The sequence below is a fragment of the Anas platyrhynchos genome, chromosome 6, assembly GCF_047663525.1.
Source record: "Anas platyrhynchos isolate ZD024472 breed Pekin duck chromosome 6, IASCAAS_PekinDuck_T2T, whole genome shotgun sequence".
NCBI lineage: Eukaryota > Metazoa > Chordata > Aves > Anseriformes > Anatidae > Anas > Anas platyrhynchos.
Window position 1 is genome coordinate 24,100,328 of NC_092592.1, and position 20,935 is coordinate 24,121,262.

The window sequence follows — 20,935 nt, forward strand, 5'->3', positions numbered from 1 at the left end:
AAATAAATGTGATGTTGTGACATGGTCAGGTGACACTAAAACATCTTCAACTCCTGGACAGCGCTCCCAGGAAGGCTTGAAGTGGCAAAAAGGGAAAAAAATAATAATAAAAAAAATGTTAGTAAGGCTCAAGAGAGCTCTTCCCTAAGTAATGTTTTTGTTTGCTTGCTTTTTAAAGCAATGTTACTTGGAAAGTGTCATGGATAGATTAAAATGAACCCTTCAAAACTCTCTCACTATTCCATCTTTCTTTAAGAGTGCAGACAAGCTTGTAAAGGTGCTAACTTGCAGGTGAATGCTCTGCTGTTAGCACCCGTGGTCCTGACTGCTGGCCAGCTACTGGTTATAGTGAGGAGCAGGTTCTCAGCAAGAGCCCTGAGCCCTAGCCCCATGCAGAAGGCAGCACAAGGTGGGTTACACAGAAAGATGTTGGTTCTGTCACGACTCGAGGAAGTTGGGTGTGCTTTGTTACTAAGTTTCAGGGAAAATTAACTGAGAAGCTTACTCATTTGCAAGCGAGCAGGGGAAATTCCTGTGGTGCACGCTGAGTGCAGGCTGGGGATTCCTGGCACAATGAGCCCTCATGGCATACATGTTGGTATTACTTTATTGCTGCTGTTGATTGCGAGAAGGGATTAATGACAAAGAGCTGCTTAACAAGTTAACGAACACGAGTAATGTCATCCAATTGTTACAATCTCCTTAATTCCTCGGTTAAACGTTTATTTCACTGGAAATTCCCAAGGATAAAATGAGTCACGGCAGAACGGACAAAGTTGGGATAAGGCCCCCCCGGGTAACCAGCCCATAGCCCCCTGCCCGCTCCCAGGGGCGGGGAGCGCCGTGAGGCGAGGACCGGGAGCGGGCAGTGGCCCGGCGCCAGCCTCGCCGCCCCCTCACGGGCATGCGCGACCGCGGCGCAGGGTGCATGCGCCTCGCGGGCCCCCGCCAGAGCGCCGCGCGTGCGCAGAGCGCCGCACCGGGCAGCGACTAGGGAGGGTGGGAGGGAAGGAGGGCAGAAGGGCGGGCGGGCGGACAGCCGGCGGAGCCTTCGCCGCGCTGTGCCCGGGCAGGGCACGGGGGGCTCCTCCGCCTCGGGGGGGGGGGCTCCAGCGGCGGCCGAGCACCCCCGGTCGCGCCCGTGCCGGCGGCTCCCGCCCGGGGCAGTGCCCCAGTTTGCATCCAATCACCGCAGCGCGTGCACCGAGCGGGGCGTAAACAAGCCCCGGGAAACCCCCCTCCGCCCCGCTCCGCTCCGCTCCCCGCGCCGCCCCGCAGCCTCCCCCCGCCGCCCCCTCCGGCGAGGCGCGCTCCCGCCGCCCAACCGCCTCACCCGCCCTCCCCGCCCCCCCGGCCGCCCGCCCAGCCGGCGCCGCCCGCGCCGCCGCCGCACGCACCCCGCTGCCCGCTCCCCGCTCCCGCAACGCGCCCGCGGGTGGGTGCCGCGGCCTCCGCCCGGGGAAGGTAAGGGGCCCGCCGGGGCGCGGCTGCGGGCAGGGGGGGGGGGAGTTGGCGGCCAGCCGCCGGCCGTGACACCGCTCCCGGCGCCGCCGCTGCTGGGGCGGGGGCCGCCGAGGAAGTTTCTCCTTGGTTAATGAGCCGCTAATGAGGGAGCGGGATGCGGGGCTGCCCGAGGGGCCGGCAGGCGGTGACGGGCGCTCCGGGAGCGAGCAGTAGCAGCCGGGATCCCGCGGGGCGGCCGGTTACATAAGGTGCCGGTGGGGAGGAGAGGGACGAGCCCGCCCTGCCTGCCTTCCCTTCCCTTCCCTTCCCTCGGCAGGTACCGGGCAGCCCGTCCCCATCGCCGCGCCGCCCATCCCGCCCGAGGGGGCGGCAGCTCCCGGCACGTGTTGGAGGGGGGGTGCCGGGCTCGGTGCTCATCGCAAATAAACGTTCCGGCAGAACAAAGTTTAAAGAACTTGATTTTTTTCCTCCCTCCCCCCTTATCCTTCATGCGCGCGGTTCGCGTGATGCGATGGGTGGGGTGAATCATCGGTTCCGCGGAACCCAAGCAAGTGAATCACCTCGCGGCGCACACAGCGGGGGGCCGGGGGGTGGCCTCGGCTCCCAGGGCACGGGCAGGGCCCGACTCCCCCCCGGGCTGTCCGGGGGCAGCGGGAGGGCTGGGGAAGTTCTGCAGGGCTCGGTAGTCCGGGGGCAACCTGTTTCTGCATCGGCTCCCTGCCCTTCATTTTCTCCACGTCCTCCAAGGAAGGATGCTAATGACGAGATTTAAGTAACTGTGCCGTTCAAAGTATGTTAATTTAAAGTCAGATTTAACCTAAACAAACAAAACATGAATCGTATCACACCGTATCCATAGCCCAAAACCTGAGACAGATCCCAGGTCCTTTTAATCTGGGATTGGTTTTGCGTAGTTTTGTTAAGCGAAAATAGTTAGTCTCTGGTGCAGTAAATACATAAACACATATTTGGAAAACAAACAGGTTTGTTTAATGAACATGCTAGAGTTGCACCTAGGTAGAGTTGTGCTCCCGATCCTCTTGCCTGTGGCTGTTTTAAATGGGATTAAGGCTGGGTCCTATATATAGTTTTTCTTTCAACTCTGACTTGATTCCAGAGCTGAATTCCATTTTCTACTTTTTGTTGACATGTTTATCTCTCCCTGTACTCAGGCAGGACTTTGAATTTTGTAAGATGAATTCCTCTTTTCTTGGTATACCTGCCAGTGCCTAGAAATGAAGTCCCTGTTTATGATGGGGAGGTGGTGCTGGACAAATACAAGCACTCAGCAGTTTTACAATGCAAAAGTATGTGAAGATCTTTGTGCCTTTTACTGGTAAACCATTCTGTCACCTTTGGCATCAGGTATCCTTTATCTGTCTGCCTGTGTTTTGTACCTCTAGTCATTCTCCAAACAGGAATGGAGAAATAAATCAGTCATGGAAAGGATTGATTCTGGTATTTGCTTATGTATTACTTCAGCGTTCATTGTGTGGCTCTGAACGCCTCGCAGTCAGAAGATTCTGAAGTTAACCAAGTTAATCCTGCGTGCGGCTGAACAGTTCTCTGAACAGATCCTCTTAGGTACATTGGGTGGTAAAGCCAACAAACAGCAACGAATCCCATTTCTCAGGTGCATTTAAATCAGTAGTCAGACAGCACCCATCCTTCCTTAGTTAATTTCCTTACAAAGAAGGTAGAAGCATACACTATGTATAGCATTATACGTGCCTACAAAGAGACCTCAATTAAAAGCAGTACAGCAAGTAAAGCTGTAAGTGGGCTCACCACTCTGCTTCAGCCTTTTCCCCCTGCTCTCTATGCACCCTGGGCTTGAAAGTAAAAGTGAAAAATGCAAGAGTTCACTTTTAAGCCTGCAGAATGTGCAAAATGAAGTGAGATAAAACGGATTGGTTTAAGGTTGCGTCTGCGCAGCGCCATTTTTAGGATTGATAAGCAGCTTACTGTAGGACGTGCAGCACAAGTTGGAAAACTGCGGAGGGCAATGCAGATAAAAGTGGAGTGTCTGAACTTTGTATGCTGGCTTTTGTTATGTTGGGATACGTAGGCTTTGTTCTTAACATGGTTAATTTGTGAACAGATATAGTCATGCCCTTTTGTAAATAAAAATGGGGTGATGTTATAATGTTTATTTGAAATGGATAGTACTTTGCTCAAAAAATAGTTCACGGTATCAGCTGCTTTGCAGATTCTGTGCAATGAAAGACTGGTGCCTACAGCACCTTTGCAAGTCCTTCTTCTAGCTATCTCAGCTGGAAATGGATGGTTAACATCCCAACGGGAAGAAGATAAATTAGATGCTTTCTTCTTCACAGTTTTTGCTTTAAAAACTCTTTCTAGATAGATGCAGCAGTCTCAAGCAAAGTTTTGAACTACTGGTGTGGAAAGAAATATTGGTGGTGCTGAAAAAGAATCAGTTCTTCAACTTCTTCATTGAAAACTTTGTACCAGGTATACATCCACCTGGCAGTCCTTTGGTCCCTAAATCCTCAGTTAAAAACAGTTGTTGCAGTTTTGTGTAAAGAAAAGTTAAATAAGGTAGTTAATTTCTATTAATAGTCTCAAGTAGGATTCTAAAATATTAAGAAAATTATTAAAAAAAAAGTTGACTACAAGTCAACTACAAGTTGTGTCTCTCTATCACTTTTGTTATTAGACTTGTAGCCAGTCTATTCTTGAATGTTGGTAAATAGTACTTTAGATATTTCCTAGAGGGATGCTTATTTCCCTGATGGCTGTGTTTTTCATGTTACATTTTTTCCAGTAAATGTAGCGTCATGGAAAGTACCAGCTTGACAGACTTTGAGACTGAAACCCCTCAATGAGCAGAGCAGGTGCAGCACAGGCAGCAAGCTCCATCATGCAATGGCAAGAGCGTGTGCAGCTAGCTGCATGTCTGCCGTTACCTTCTCTGACTTAGTTTTGTTGTTTATAAAATAATCGTTGTTGTTTATAAAACAAAAACTGTTTGTTACCAAATGCAGGACACTTCTAGAATGAAAGATACATAGTGTTACTTGACCACTATGGTCTCAACAGCTGTCACTATTGGTTCTTACTTGTGAAACAACTAAATTTGACTGGCTACCTAAAGCTGAAACGGTTTATCCCGTTATTAATAGCTGAATTCATCTTTGTCTCAGCAGCTTTCCTAACATCTGGCCAAACTGTTCATTTGCTACTGGTCATCAGTCATTTCTTGTCTGTTGTGGAAGAATCTTCTTCCTTTGTTTGTCATTATTTTGTATGGTTAGAGGTTTGGATGAAATAAAATATAAAAATAGCCCACTAATTTGCCATAATGTTAGTAAGAATCCCATTTTCAAAAGAGACATAATAAGGAAAAGAAGAGAAAACTTTCTTTCTCAGAAGAGGTTAAAGATGAGAGTAGAAGTTATTGAGAGGATCTTGACTTTCTTATGATACCTTTATTTTACCGACTGCTGCAGCCCTGAGAGGGAGGCTTCACTGGGCTTCCGTTTGTTGCAGTCTGTTAGGGTTCAAGATCTGCTTTCCTACATTTAATTGTCACTGGCAGTGGAATTTGAACTAATTGTTTGGTTTACAGAGTGTACGTGGGCACTGGGCAGTGACTGCTGAAGAACCATGTTTAGGTATATACATTTTTGTGTGTATATGTATACAAGCACAACACTAATGCTGCAAATGCGGTGCCTTTGGTGACCCCTTGTGCACAGCTTCAGGACGGGTTCTTCTACAGGCAGGAACACCACTGTGCAGTCACACCACTTAACTCAAAGCAAATTCTTATCAAAACGAACACTTTCTACACAGTTAATCTCTAACGTAGATATATCAGGAAATAGTGTTGGGATCTAAATGGTGAAACAGTATTTTTTTCCTGATTCATTGGTATGATTCATTCTATGCATATTCTTGATGGCAGCTTTACAAAATTATTTTTTGACAAAGATGCATTGTTTCTGGCAACTTTCTGGCAATTACCGACTTCCTTAGAAAAATCTATGGCTCTGTGTGTATGGATAGCAGACAGCTGAATCAGTGAGTAAAATCTGATACCAGCAGGGAGGGTTGTAGTTTGTAGTTGACATAGAATTTCTTACATCCTTTTTCTTACTTCCATCTTCCCAACCCCACCCTGCACATTTGTTTAGCTCACCTGTTACAGCTTAGTCTTTGTCCTGCGAGCTCTTGGGGAATACTTTGTCACTGGTGCTGTGTTTGTAACTCCTGCAGCACTTTGGTATTTTGGTTGATTTGGCTTCCAGTCTCTATGGAAATAAGTAATAAACAATAGCTTCCATCTGAGATGTTTTTGCTTAAATCGTTAGTGTGTTCCTATCCCAGTCCAACTAAAAACCCAAACAACTTTTTTGCAGTTTGAATAGGCCATTTGTCTGAAAACCACCACTATAAGTAAAATACAAGTTTAAATAGACAACAGTATGAATGAAGGAGAATAACAAATCTAAATTCACTATTTTTATTATGACTGTTGTGAAGCTCGTCTGAAGGAGCCCATGAATGCTACCAAGAGCAAACTTAAGCTCTAGGAAAAATAAGACTTCTGTTTTGTTTCAACGTAGTTCAGCAGAAAAATCTCACAGGAATTCTCAAATGTGATGGTTATGGAAACAGTCCTAGTGATGACCTTCTGCAAGGCACAGATTGGTTGCAATTTACTTACACAATATTTTTATGGTTTCTTCTAGTCTTTCTTAAAAACTAAAACTAAAAATACGATTTGTGATGTTCCAGTGTAGCCAGTGTCACGGTGCCCTAAGTAGAAGCTAGTTGAGCTGCAAATTTGGAATCACACACTTTTCATACCTGAGCTTTACTTCACGAGGGTGTGGAGTTAGAAACTGCTTGCACTGAGTATAGACAGATGAAATTGCTGCAGCTGACTGTTTCCATGAGGAACCAAGTGTTATGGTTATGAGTTGATGACAGGGAAGCAATGTATCTTCAACTTGTAATTAGTAGGGTGATTTCACATTGGCCCTATATCACAGTATAAGGAATATATGGATTTACAACATAGGGTTACCTGGTACATTTATATAAATTTCTCTTTGCAGTGGTCCTTGAAAGTGTTACTGTTCATAGATTACTTTTTAGAGCTAGTGTAATTGTTGTGTAGCAGTTTGTCAGTACTAACGGATTCCATTTCACCAGTCAAACAAAAAAATAACCAACTGAGTTTGCAACAACTGTGAACTGGTAGATGTATGGTCACAGAGGTGAATTTATGACTTTTTATGAGACAGTGCAGAAGTAGAATATACAAGATTTTTCTTTAGAACTATAAAATGGAACATTTTAATATGCACTAATATTTGCATTTCTTTAAGTTTATACCATCATATAAGAAATCAATGCGTTTTAGTATGCACTCATACAGATAGTGTGAAAGTATGAGAGCACACTTGGATTAACTCTTATTTTCATCTACCTAAAGACACTTCATTTTTGCTTTCATTCATTTAAATGTGGAGTTTATTCATAGAAGTAAGAGCTCTTTTATTTCTTTTTTGTTTGAAAAACAGTTAAAAGAGAAGAACATAGGCTGTATTCTGCCCCAGCTGTTTTGTAGCTTTCACTGAGTGTCCTAACACATGAAAAAGCTGCTGTTGTGGAGCAGTCTCATTTTTTAGTCTTGGCTTTCTCCTAATCACTACATTTTTCACACTTTGTGAATTTGTGATGCAGAAAGGAAGTACCTGAAGATTTAAAGTATTTCTAAGGTTGTAATTTCTATTTGGCTTCGTCAGTACGGTGATAGCACTTACTGGCCTTGATCAATAGCAAGGTTTGAGTACTAAAAGAAGCTCTCCAAATGTTAACATTAAGTCTCCTTAGCAGTTGCTGACATAGTAATACAATGTAATACCGATGACATGACCTATAAAAGGCTATTAATTTCCTGATTCTATGAAGCTCTATGTAGAGGCACTGGAGTTCCTTTCAATAGCAGGAGACTTCCATTGTGCTTCCTAGTTCTGGTTCTTCTTTTTAGTGATACTGGTAAAATACCATCACCTAATTAATTTAGTTTGGATTTGAAGGGTTTGTTAGGTTATTACAGTATGTGTTCAGAGTCCCTCAGAGAAATCAACACGTTCCTTTGGGATGTAAAATGTGTCAGGATTATCTATTTATTTAAGTTTCTTAAATACAATTTTTCAGATGACTTTTTGTATTGTATTGTATCTATTAGAATCTTTATGTACTACCAACGCACGTTACAGTAATAGAATCCAAACATTAAATACTCTGAAGACAGATTTCAGTGCTAGTTACTACTTATCAGATCGGACAGATAATTTCACTCTGCCACAGAAAAAGTAGTTGATCTTGAGATAAAAGAAAAAAAGTCTTGAGGTCTTGAGTCATTTTTAGAGAAGCCATCACCACTAATTAAAGGAAGTGCAATTATATTTATCTCTTCCTTCAAGAAGAAGAATAGAATATATAAGAAAACAAGCTCTTGATTAATTTTATACTGAAAACACTTTTCTTTTTTTTTTTCAGATGGAACATCATCTTTTAAATAACCAATGTGTGGATTGAATGAAGTTAAAGATGTTTCTTTCTTTCATGGTTTTATAAAATCATTATTTACTTTTTTGAAGAATCATGAGTAGTAGCTGCAGAGACAAAAGATCCTTTGTATGTTATAAGTGATATTTTGACTAAGTGCTCTTGGTTGATTCTGGCTGTGGAATTTCCCTGCTTACAAAGTGATTTTGAAGGGCTGCTTAATCAAACCAATATTTTTCATCTTTCTATCATAACACTTTTGATATATTGCAGATAAAGTAAATTTTCATGCTTTCATTCCACATACTTACCAAAATTTGCAACTGTATTGTGTGGACAGTGATCACAGAATGCAAATGGATTTGTTTTAAATAAAGTACTCAGTGACAGTTGGTGCCTCACACAGGCAAGTGTTTAAAGTCTACTATTGATATGTAATTTCTTTGTATTCACTGCTGAAAATTTGGAACATAAATTGGTTTGGGATTGGTCTACAATTCAAAATTTCCATTAATTGCAGAGGAGCTTTTCTGGTGAATTCAGTGTGAAGCTGGAGGAAACCAGTCACAAACATAATAGAGGAGCTTTTCTGTAACACCTGGCTTCTCAAGTTATAATAGCTCTTGCTAGATCAACTAGTACAATAGGGAAACACAAATGATTGGGCATATAAATCCTTTGGGTCTGAAACAACAGCAGCAGACTTTGAACTAATGGTGTAGTTTCAGAAGATGTCTGCTGTCACTGCTACTGAAAGAGGGAAATGCTATCTCAGACATTGAGTCCTGCCAGTCATTGAACCCTCAGACTGATTAAGTTTAACTTAACTAGCAAGAAATTAATACAAATGAACTTACAGATGGATCCCTTTTTTGGTATAACTGTCCAATAGATCAGCTCCACTATTCAGGTAATCGTAGATTTAGGACAAGTTGGAAATAGTTGCTTTGAGTTTATTGTAATTATGCCAATCAAACAGACGATTTTGAGGGAAAAGTATGTTTATCACCTATAAAACAAAGGGAAGTAGAGGGAGAAATCATGAGGTAGTTCTCCATCACGGACAGAAAGAATGTAGAGGTGGTTACTGTAAGAACACAGAAAGCTCTAGTTGAAGGTGAAATGTGGGAAAAGTGTCATTATACTCTATGGGCACGATGACACTAAGTCTGTAATTGGTGCTGTCTGGAAAGTCTGTGAGTCCTAGTTTCCAGGTTTGACTTGGTGTGATGAGATCTGAGAAGTGAGAGGTGGAATTTTCTGATGAAAAATATTCTTACTGAATTCATTCCAGCATCTGGGGTTCTTGACAATGTGTATTTACATTGATGGAAGAGCTGCATAAATAGAGCAGTGTATATTGTGAAAGCAGTTCTTCCATATTTCACTAAGGTAATCTCTGGGCTTCCTGTCTTGGATACTTACTAAATTGCTGCCTTGGAAATGGGTTTGGGTCAGAGGGATGTGAAGCAAGGAGGAAGTTAGATGTTCTCTGAGTCCAGACCACTAGGTGCAGACAGACTCCGCACCTCTGACTTTTTTCCTGGTGGTGGGGAATCCTTCCCACCACCCCCATCTGCCTGTTCTATATGGGGGCTCTCAGGCACCTCTGACATATAAAGAACACTTGCAAAGACCTGGCCCAGAATTGCTGATAAACCACATCGCGTGGAGCCATACCAACTCAGCAGCAGAATTTCTGTATTTGGGGTATGGCAGGGTGTTAGGTGGAAAAATGAGACAGTTCTAATGTAACTATTTTAAGGCTAAAGGACTAAAATAGTAGGATGTTTCATAGTTTAGGCTATTGGTGTGACCATAATTCATCCATGAGTATTATAATACTCATAAATTCTGTTCTTTAAAGGCTTTCTACCCAGCATCTTATTCACAGCACAGGTGTAAAGTATGTGAGGAATGAATAATTACGATTTGAGAGATTGGTTTTGCCTAAAGGTTGTCTGTGTAGACAAAGGAGCATAACAGCCAAATTGGGTTCAGGGAGAGGTGCTAGTCATGCAGGTATATGTTTCCGTAAAGAACTTGGGTGTGCTGTTTGGAGATACAAAGGTACTATTTTATTCCTTCAACTAACTGTGTGTTAGGGCACATCTATGTGATTTTAAGCAGCTGTAAGCTCCCGCTGCCTGCGCTTGAAGCCACGGGGCAGCTACCCAACAGCGGTCAGCACGGTGCCCAGGCCGAGCACCCGCGTGGTGGCTCAGTGCCATGGTAACACCCGCACAGGCCTTCCCTCAGCTTACTGCACCACACGGCCTTGTCCAGCCGGGGGTGGGGGGGCAGCTTTCAGGCTTCCTTGTGGATAAAACAAACAAGATTCATGCACAGAATTTTATCAGGAGAAACTAACCGTTGCTTCTAGAGCTGTGACAGCGATCTCATGGATGAGTTCTGAACGTGGTATTTGTGGGAAGAGACAGGCAGATTGGAGTAAAGAACTAATGATATAACTGTGTGATAAAAATCCACAATGCTGAAAGCTGGACGATGCAGGGCCTTCCTGTTGTCCCTCAAGAAGTGGGGTGGCATTGCTTACTGGAGTGGCTGAGACTTGCCTTGTTCACAGAGATGAGTCTAAGCATTCCTTGCAGGTGACAACTAGAAGTTGATTTCTGTGTTTTTCTACCATTGAGAAAAGCATAAACATTGCTGAGCATCCTGAACAGGGGGATGTCTCAGGAGCCTGTGCTGCAGGAGCATTTGGTAATTCAAGCTAGGTCAGACTGCTTAGTGCAGTACTGCTCTAAAAGTGCGTGATAAAATATTGGCATTAATGATTGCAAGTATTCAAATATTTGACAGGAGTGTTACAGGAACTGTTAAATTGCTTCCCATGTTAGTGTAGCTGCTAAACTATAGTAACTTTTCTTTTAATAACTCAATTCTATTTATCTTGTGGGCTGCACAGGTTTTAAGTAGTGGCTAAAAAGCCTGGTACTCCATCATTGCTCATTTTATGATGTTAACATGAGCAACACTCGCTTGGAAGTCACCAGCTCTGTATGCATCATTCCCTGGAGCTATACCAAGTACACGGATGCAGTGATTCCTTATAAGCTATATAGCTGAATAGTGCAAGGATATCCAACTGCTGAATGCACAGTTGCCGTTCTTTTTCTACCGTGTACCAAAATCAAACAGTCTAGTATAGCCAGAACCAGAGCAGAGCAGGAGCCCAAAAACATTTTTGAATGCTACTAATGTAGAGAGAAATCTCTGTTACAGAATAGTTGCTTTAGAAGCTTGTACTTTCCTCTGGACCATGCACAGATGCAGAAGGAGATTTTTAGGCTGTTCTCCTTCTCAAGGAGAAAGGCAGTAGATCAGATCTTTGCAGAATACCAGTTTAAAGTATCTTCATAGTTAGGAGGTCCCCGCAGGAATGAACTGCATTGCATTGAGTACTTTGTAATTATTTGCACCAGAGGCCACTGGGCTTAATGACTAAGAGTCTTTTTCAAAGGTGATTTCCTGTAAGCAAGTAAATGATAAATATTTTAAATCTGGAGAGCTGGAATTGCAGTCTGTGTAAATGTATGTTTACCATCTTTTTTTTTTTTTTTTTTTTTTTTAAGTCTTAAACTTGCACTTTTCTTTGTAAGACTTCTATTTCTGAGTTAGCAAGGTTTCATATTCAGGGTTTTACTTTTTATTTATTTATTTATTTTAATGTACCTGCTTATCTCACAAATGCAAGGGACCAACCAAAACACCAGGTAGAAGATACATTTCAGAATGAGAAGAAACTTGAGTAAACTAAAAAGAAGTCGCAGAAGGGTTGTGGAGCAGAATCTAGAGTACAAGTTCTGGTATGAAATTCTAAATATTTTCCTTGGAATTCAGGTCCCTGCTCTGAAAGGCAGACCTCACTGAATATGGAGTATAGCATGTAAAATAGTTCCACTGAGTCTGTGCTGGCCAGGCAATGATTACTTCTTACTAGAAAAACTAAGTTTAAATGAGTTTAGACTACCATAGTTCCTATTCTTCTGTATAGGTTATCCACCACAATATTTTTCATGCTTTATCTAAAGGTTGAAGCATCTTATAGGTAAGAACAATTTTATGTATGAAAATTGTCTATGAAGATGGAACAACTTTCTAGTACTAGATTCTTTTTGCCACTTGCATGATTTTTCTTGGACAGATGAGACTTTTCAATAATAGTATATCTAGTGTAATTTGTCAGTAATTTATAAGGGTATGACAGGGTCCCTTGTAACACTTGGATGTTTAAATTTTTAAATGACCTTTTATCTTCCTTTATGGTGGGCAGTATTCAAAAAGTATATAGAAAGTAAAGCAACATATACCCCTGTAGCCCAGCAAAAGACAGCTTTTGGATACAAGGGAGAGCTATGTATTGCATTTGCATAACATGTTGGTCTCAGTGTAGGTTAGATATGTGCTCAGCATTACGGTTTTCTGTGAAAATACCATTCCCCATTTGTTCTGTATTAAACCCTTCTCCATTTATATTTTTATGCTCTTTGAAAATAAACATATAAAAGATGTGTTGTTTTAACAACTGATAAAAGCAAACTAGCTAGGGTGCAGAATGGTCCAAGATCAGCTTTCCATAAGAGTTCTTTCTGAAAGAAGAGAGATGGACTTGAGTGAATGTCTCTTATTTATTTTGCAAATAATCATAGAATGGTTTGGGTTGGAAGTAAGGAGAAGTAATAGATGCTTGGGAATCCTAAGAAGTCAGGATTCCTGTCCTTCAGGCTTCAGTACAAGAAACAGCATTGCCTCCAGGTGTAATCTTTAATTCCCTATAAGAGATGGTTAGCTTGCAACAAGAAGTAGATTACACTTGCTCTGCAGTACACTTCAGTTATTGTCAACATATCCTTGTTCTACCCAGAAACTGGCAAGTTAGAGCAGTGCTTGCAGTCTTATTACTTAGTGAAGAAGGTAGCTTTCTGCCTACCTACTTATCTTCATGTACAAGCACTTGTTAGGAGATCATTGGCATTAGTGAGGCATACAGATGTGATTCAGTGGTTTGCGCAACTCATGTCCAAACTGAGTATTCTGAATTCAACCTTCCAGAGGGGTTTTTTTGTTTGTTTGGTTTTGGTAGTTTTTTGTTGTTGTTGTTTGGTTTGTGTTTTGTTTGTTTGTTTGTTTGTTTTTAACTAAAAAGGACAATCAATGTGCATAGCATTTTGAGTGTGTGACACAGTAACACAGTGTTTATTTCAAGAGTCAAAAGTCATAGATTCCAGTCCCCCAAGAAGTCAGTCAACAATAGAGAAAATTGCTTGTGACAATTTCTAATTTATGGCCCTTAAATTTTGATTTCTATTTTATACATATATTTTCTGTCTAAAAACCTACTGTTATGTTTGGGAATTTTTCTTGCCTTTGATATAGTACAGCCTTTTGATGATAGGTGTGTGGACATTAAGAATATCCGGTAATGTAAATGGAGCTTTACGATTGATGCAGTAAACAAATGTTCTGCCTTGGGTTTTGTTTCATCTTTAGTACGTGATGTTTGTAAATGGTATATTCATCTTGCTGAAGATCACCACGGTACTAATTACAGCACGTGTCCTACGCCAGATCTTGGGGTTTATGTTGCTATATAATGTCAAATGTGAAATTGGTTAACAAACAACTTATAATGAAATGATAAACAAGAAGAAATTCCAAGTGTTTTTCTGGAAAGCAAAAGTGTAAATAAATTATGGTAGTCATTTTTAGGCTAAAAAAATCTATAAACAGCTGTCTTATTCTCAAGACATGTTTTTCAAAAAAAGCTAACATTATCTGATGCAGGAATTCAAACACTGCATCTTCCGTTAATATTTAAAATGAAAGAGGTAATGATGAAACAGTGTTAAACATTTTACCGATTATTGTGAACCTGTGGCTGAATTATTTTGAACATATTTTAAGCAGTTTGTCCCACTGAAGTTACTCAAGACTTGAATTAATTAAAAAAAATAAGGACTTAGGTTTGTCTTGGACACACATTTGTACTTAGGTCAGTAAGTGTTCTGTTTCATTCCTTTTTCTGTAGAAAATAAACTGTGTGTATAGTGTGCATTGCATGATAACTGGAAAAGTATTTTATGCTCAACTTTTTCAAAATAGATTGTTTATTTTCTTGTACAGGAGTCTCTTAGATGTTTTGCCTAAATGGCTTATGTTTCCACCTACTCATGTCTAACATAATGTATTCCTTTCATAGAGAAATGAGATCTGAAGGATCATATTTGGCAGTTGTCTCTAGTGAAACTGAATTTTTTGCTGGAATCTCCTAAGAGTTTTGCAGGTTTACTAACAGTGCTGTTTTGGGAATAGAGCAAAAAGGTGCCTGTTATTTTTGTTGACATGGAAGCTGTAGATGTAAGCAGTCTAGCATTCCTCATGTGAGCAGTTTCCATAACAGTCTTTGAATCTTGCATGAAAACCTTATTCTTTCCTCATCTCTGCTCATGCTGTTAGTGAAATGAATCACTGATTCCATCGTGAAGTAAAGAGTTCATGTGGATGCTTATAAAGTACTGAAATATTGAAGACAGAGTAGGAGGTATTTACAATATGTAACCATCCCATGCTTGGAAGGTGCAAGGCAGGAACTAGAAAAAAGAATGGAAATGTGGTATTTATATGAATATTTTCTGCATGTGCAGTGGTCATCACAACTTAGCCATACAGTCAAAATAATGTGACATTAAAATGCAGTCTTTGCGGCTTCAAGATTAAGAGGTTTAATAGAGCCGTAGACCGGAGGATCACTCCAGTTCTTAGTAGTGTCCACATGCTTCCAGCACATTTTATATTAGATCATTTAATGTTGGAATTTTCTCACTTTGGAATTCTTATAGTAGTTAGAAGGAATGATGCTTTGTACGCCCAGAGTAATCAATGCACTGTGGACACTGGTGGTATCATTTACTTCACATCTTTCCTCATAATTGTTGAGAGATTGTGATACTTGTGCATGTGTGGCATAAGATCAGGCAACTCCAGTTTACAAGTATACTCCTAACCATACTGCAAAGAGTGCAATGATAAAGATGTTATCTTTAAACCTAGCTGCAGAGTATAATAAGTGTGTATGCTTGAATCTGTAATAGCATTCTTCTATTTGGCACCAAAAGTATTTTCAGTTAATTACAAATATAAAGTGAGACAGTATTTCTGCTTCAGCTATTGTTTATTTTAACTGCTGCTTTGGAAATGAGCCTAACTGTGCATTTTTATTTCCTTTTTAATAATGAATGTGTAGCTGTAAAGCCGTCTATCAGTACTTGATATGTATTACCCAACAACTTCTTCATCACAGCAGTGGTAAAAGTACATTTAATTACATCATAGAGACATAAGAGTAACTTGTTTCAGGAAGTCATGAAGGCACTGTGTAGGATTAGGCTGTGTAAACAGCAATATTCACATTCATGAGATGTTTGTTAATAAGAAAAAGAAAGATGAGTTGATGTGTCTGATTCTTTGTCATCTTAAGTGGTCATTACTCTTGCTTAAAACTGAATGCAAAAATGTAATCAAAGCACAATGTTCTGTTTCATTTCCATTTTGCAAGTGTATAAAATTATATATATGAATGCACAAACTGGATAAGGTACTGGATAAGGTATGAAATTCCCAGCTTTTTATCTTCAGCTGTTTTACTTTGTAAAATATTACGTACTTATTTCCACATATTGAAAAAAAAAAAAAGAGAACTTTTAATTCCTTAGTGGTACTGTTCTAAAAGTAACTGCAGATATCTTGGTTATTTTCAGGATTTAGTAGTATCAATAGCAATATGAGGCGATGTGTAGGCTTAGTGTTCAATATGACTTTTATGCAAAATAAAATTTTTCACCTCAGAGATTACGTGTGTGGTTTAAATCCATGTCAAATGAACGTTCAGAAGAAGAATGGTGTTGTGATTAACACGTTGTATTGGAATTTGAGAGTTGGAAGTTTAATTCATAGACAGTCATGTCTGACTGTGTGGCTGACACCAGAAATTTCTTAGGAAACCACACAGAAGTATTTTGCTCTTTGTGGAAAACAGGCTCAAAAAGGCATCCTTTTCTTCATACAGTCTAAATTGCAGGCTCCTTAGAACAAATAGACTCTCAAAGCCTAAGTTTCCACTGCATCTGAAGGAATACATTTGCTGAATGGATATATTGGTACCAAGCGTGATTGAGATGGGTTTGTTAAATTGCATTAAAAATAGTGTCAGGTATTACAGTAAATGGTGCCCGGCTTGTTCTGGATCCTTGTGTGAGTAGGTTGTGCTCATGGATGTTCCTTGTGTTCACTTCCATAGTTACTGGAGCTAGATAGATCAACAAGTAGATCTGTTTTTTCCTTCCCAACATTTGTTTTATTTTGATTAGCTTTTTTATCAGGACTATGTACTTTTACTGTTATGCAGTGTTCTAGGGAGCTTATGCTAATGGTAAATCTGTCTTTAAATTGTTTAGCATATACAGTGGGAGTTTAATAATTTAAAGTTTCTAGACATATTGTGGACCTCATCTACTTTTTTTTTTCTTCCTCATCAGGTGGTCTGTAGCAGACATTCACCACCTACAAGTATTTGGGGAGTGCAAAAAAAAAGTCTCTGCTCCACTTTAGCATAGAAAGTAGGCACTCAAAGAGGTCAGCAGAGCTCTGAGTTGTAATAAGCCTACTATTGGCAGCAGGGCTGTTCCTAGTTACTTGTTTTCTGATGTTACTTCTCAGGGAACAGCTGATACTTCCAAATGCTTTTAGGTGTCTCTGGCCCTGGATCGCATTTAGTAGCCTGTAATGAGTATGTGACTATTGCTGAAGTGATACCATTGGTACACTTGTTTACAAATACAGTGATAGAGCATTCCTGCCGTTAACAAATGTACAGATTTCTTTACATTTGGAGTCTGGGATAAACTCTACTGTGCTTAGAATGATTGATTTCTGAGCTCATTGCCACATCCATTATTGGGTATTTTACTGTAAATTAATTATTTGGTACTTTTAGCCTCCACTGTGTTTTAACATAATTTTTATCTGCAAATAGTTTTAAGTGTTTGTCAAGATGAACAGGACACAGACAGCTACATTTTGTGTGCTGAATACTAATACCTTGGTTTTGCCCTTCATGATTGTCATCAAGGTATAGATTCTTCTGAAGTAAAATTCTCCTGTGCAATCTGCAAATGTCAGTTTATTATTGAATATTTTCAGAATGAAGTGCCTGGTAAAATGATGTCCTGACAGCTCAGTGTAAGATATAATGAGAAGCATCTACACGTAGATGTAGACATGGATATTCTGTTAATTAATTGTGGAAGTCAGGAATGCCTGCAGTTTTTATTTTAGTGGGGGTTAGGAGAATTGTGTATTCAGAAATTTGTTTTAATAAAATATTTTAAAATTCTACCCCCAAAATAAGTATTATTTTCAGAAGCTCAGAGGTGGAATAAGCTTTGGGATCTGTGGTGGGTGCAGAAACACATCTTTAAGCATAAATTGTTCTGCAGTCTCAAGGCCAGAGTAGCTCGCAGAATCACAGACAGCTTGGAGGGACCTCAGGAATATGTCTGGCCCTTCACCCCTGTTCAAAGCAGGGACAGCTGCACCTGGTTGCTCAGGGCCTTGTCAGGAGTGCTGTGACATTTTGAAAATCTCCAAACATGGAGACTCCACAGCCTCAGTGGGCAAACGATTCCAGTGTTTGTCCACCCTCACAGTGGGGGGGGGGGGAATAATAATTAAAAAAAAAAAAAAGGGTTAGTTTAGGTTTAAGTGGGATCTTCCATGTTTCAGTTTGTGCCCACTGCCTCCTGTTCTGTCACTAGACAATACTGAGAAGTCTCTTGCTCCATCTTATTTACTTCTCCCCTCATTTATACACATCGATGGGATCCCCCCTGAGCAAGGCTAACCAATCTCAGTTCTCTCAGCCCCTCCTCATATGACAGAAGGGGCTCCAATCCCTTAATCATGTCACCAGCTTTTCAGGCACTTTGTAAGATGAAAGCCATAAACAGAAGGAGAAAACAATGTGGTGGAATAGCAGTTAACTTTCACTCCTTACTGTCAATATGTGTGTCCTGCCTGGTTATTGTTACCAAGTTTTGTGGCTTTGCAGAAGAAACGTTTGTGAAAGAAGTAGATGGGACCTTCATCATTTTGTGGCTGTACAATATAAACTCCTTACAGTATTCTTGTAAGTGGTCACAAGTTTATTATTCTTTGGGCACTAAGTAGCATTTAAATTGAGTCCTGTTTCCATCAATGCCAGTGGTTTGAACAGTAGTGTCATTGATAGGTCATTTAGGGATGCTTATTCTAAAATTTAATAATGTTGCCCTTATTACCAAGTAAAAACTGTGTCTCCAAAGTTTTGGACAGGTGGTTCTAGTCTCAACAAACTATGGAGCTGCTGATCTCTTTCATTAAAATAAGTGACCATATGTAATTTATCTAGTGCAAAACAATACACTTTCAATTTATCTTCTTTATAATGCTCTTTGTCATTAAACTTCCCATTAGTTGTACCCAAAATTGTAGACTTCAGAAATCTTACTGAGTCTCTTTGTACTAAAATTCATTAGTTTATCCTATTTATTAGGAAGTGGTTTTGTTACTTCATCTTGAGGGTTTTCAACTGTTCTTGCCTTTATTTATTATTCACTGATATTAAAAATGGGGTGGGGATGAGGAGGAATTGTTTCTCTTGTACAAACTAGGAGACCAACAGATGCAATGAATAAATTTGTAGAACAGATTTAAAACATACTAGATAAAAGTGTAAATTGGCTGTCTCTGTTTGAAGGTACCTCTTCTTGATGTATTTTGTAACAATGATTTGTCTCACAATTTTGGTAAGTTGCTGCTTAGTAGAAGGCATACCCCAAGCATACATATTTTAGCTCCTGACTGATGGAGGGCTATGATGGCAGTAGCATTTCTGACAAGTTTAAAAGACACAAGGATAAAACGCGAGACAGCATTCCAGATTTCTCAGCAGGAAAATGTAAATCTCCTTAATATTATTCCTACTGAGCTGTGGCAACTAAGGTCTTGTATTTAAATGTGAATTATTAAATAGACAGCATGATGATGATAGGAGCAGGATATGTGTTATATGTATCAACAAGTTCGCATAAGCCTGCTACCTTGTCAAAAATTCATATTCCCATCTATGCATTTGTGATAAAGGCAAATCATTTTAAGAGTATTATGTGTTTTATTCATAAAAGCCCACCAAGGATATTAGATTAGGAAATGGAGTGAGATTTGCTTTGCAAATAGAAAGGTGAAAACTTCTAGCTTTAGGCCTACAGAAGCTAAACTTATCACAGCACTGAACAGTCGCATCTAAAAAACTGAGCAAATTATAAACAGGTTGTAGTAACTTAGAAGGGTCAGGTACTGTATGATATCTTCAGCATAGTTTATATGAAATATAAATACAGTTCACTTGCCATGTAAGTATAGATACTTCTGCAGTGAATGCAGTGAAGCTTTCTGCATGCACAATGCTAAATAACAGCTTTTTGAAGAGGAGATGAGGATCTCTCTTTATAAACAGAAATCAACAATCTTAGTAGAATGATCTTAGTTTGAGCATTTGTCAGACTTCATCAGTGTGTCATTAGATATTCATGAACCAAAACAGACATTATTGTATTTTATTCAAACAAATGTATCTCTAGAAGGGCCTTGACTGTGCGAGTGTGCTTATAAGCACAGATATTTAATTTTTTTTGACTCAAAAGCATGTAATTTCCTGCAGTATTACCTGCATTTCTTACCGTAATTTTCTTCCTACAGAAGTAGTTCATGATCCTGTGTAGCTGATGAGATCAGACAAGTTAGTAATTGGAGAATGAACTCCTGCAGACAGTACAGCTTTTTGAAAGCAGCATTATGTATACTCTTTGTATTCTGGGAGGGACTCGGTCTTGCTCTGTCCAGAGCCTAAAAAGAGAGTCCAAAACTGCCACAGCCTGCTCAGCCAAAAGCCACGTGGTCTCGTTAGCACCACGCTGAGCCCAGACTTCTAAGCATCACAGAGAGGCAGCTTAAGATGCAGGGGTAGTAAATATAGGCTCCAGCTCCAGGTTGATTTTATGCTCAGTCTGATTAAATGCACATCAACCCAGAATATGCTGTTTACATGTAGGCAGAGTCTGAAGACCATGATTTTGTAATCATAGAACAAAGTAATAAAAAACCTGCATATCTCAGAATTGTTTTATTATTTTTTTTTTCAAAAACACAGGTGATGATAATGTCAAACACTGCTTATGCAAACTTTTATGATTTATTGCAGTCGTGGGAATAAGTTTGGGAAACTAGCACTGTTAACTACCTAAGCTAATATGACTTCAGAACTGGCATATGGTGCCAAGTTAGGGGCTGAGGAGCGATTGTTCACTTGAGAATAGCTTCTGGCTAGAATCCTGAGCTTGTCTCACCCTAAAACTGGTACATTATTCAAATGAGGATTCAATTAAAAGTATCAGTTTTGCTTAATCTTTTGCCATCAGAATATTGGATACAAATTATTAATATTTCAAGACAATGCTTTCAGTAAAATGTTATCTGGAGTGATTCTCATTTGTTAATGCTAACTTTTATAAATATCCAAAACAAATTAAGTTTCTATTTTTGCTTAAGCTTAGGGAAATGCACAGATAATGCCTTTAGCTAACTCAGTAGGCCAACTTCAGGTATGACTGTAGCCATATGATCGGATGGACTGGATCACATGGAAAATGCTGCTGCACAGAGTTTGGCTCAATATGTAAGCTAAACTGCTGTTAAAAAATGCCATATGAGGATGTGAAGCTAAGATGCAAGTATCTTGGTTGGCTCCCTATTTTCTCATAATTTATCCAGAAAAAGCACTCTCTATTTTAGGAAATTAAAAATGAAA

General features: G+C 40.0%; 1 protein-coding gene across 2 annotated transcripts in view; it reads left to right on the forward strand.

The window, feature by feature from the left end:
• Positions 1 to 1,009: 1,009 nt before the first annotated feature.
• Positions 1,010 to 20,935, forward strand: part of PCGF5 (polycomb group ring finger 5) — a 63,815-nt gene continuing 43,889 nt past the window's right edge. The window contains exon 1 of one of the 2 annotated variants that reach the window (XM_072039600.1): positions 1,010 to 1,464. The gene's annotated coding sequence lies outside the window, so the exon portion shown is untranslated. The remainder of the gene's footprint in view (positions 1,465 to 20,935) is intronic. The other variant, XM_072039601.1, reaches the window with a different exon arrangement.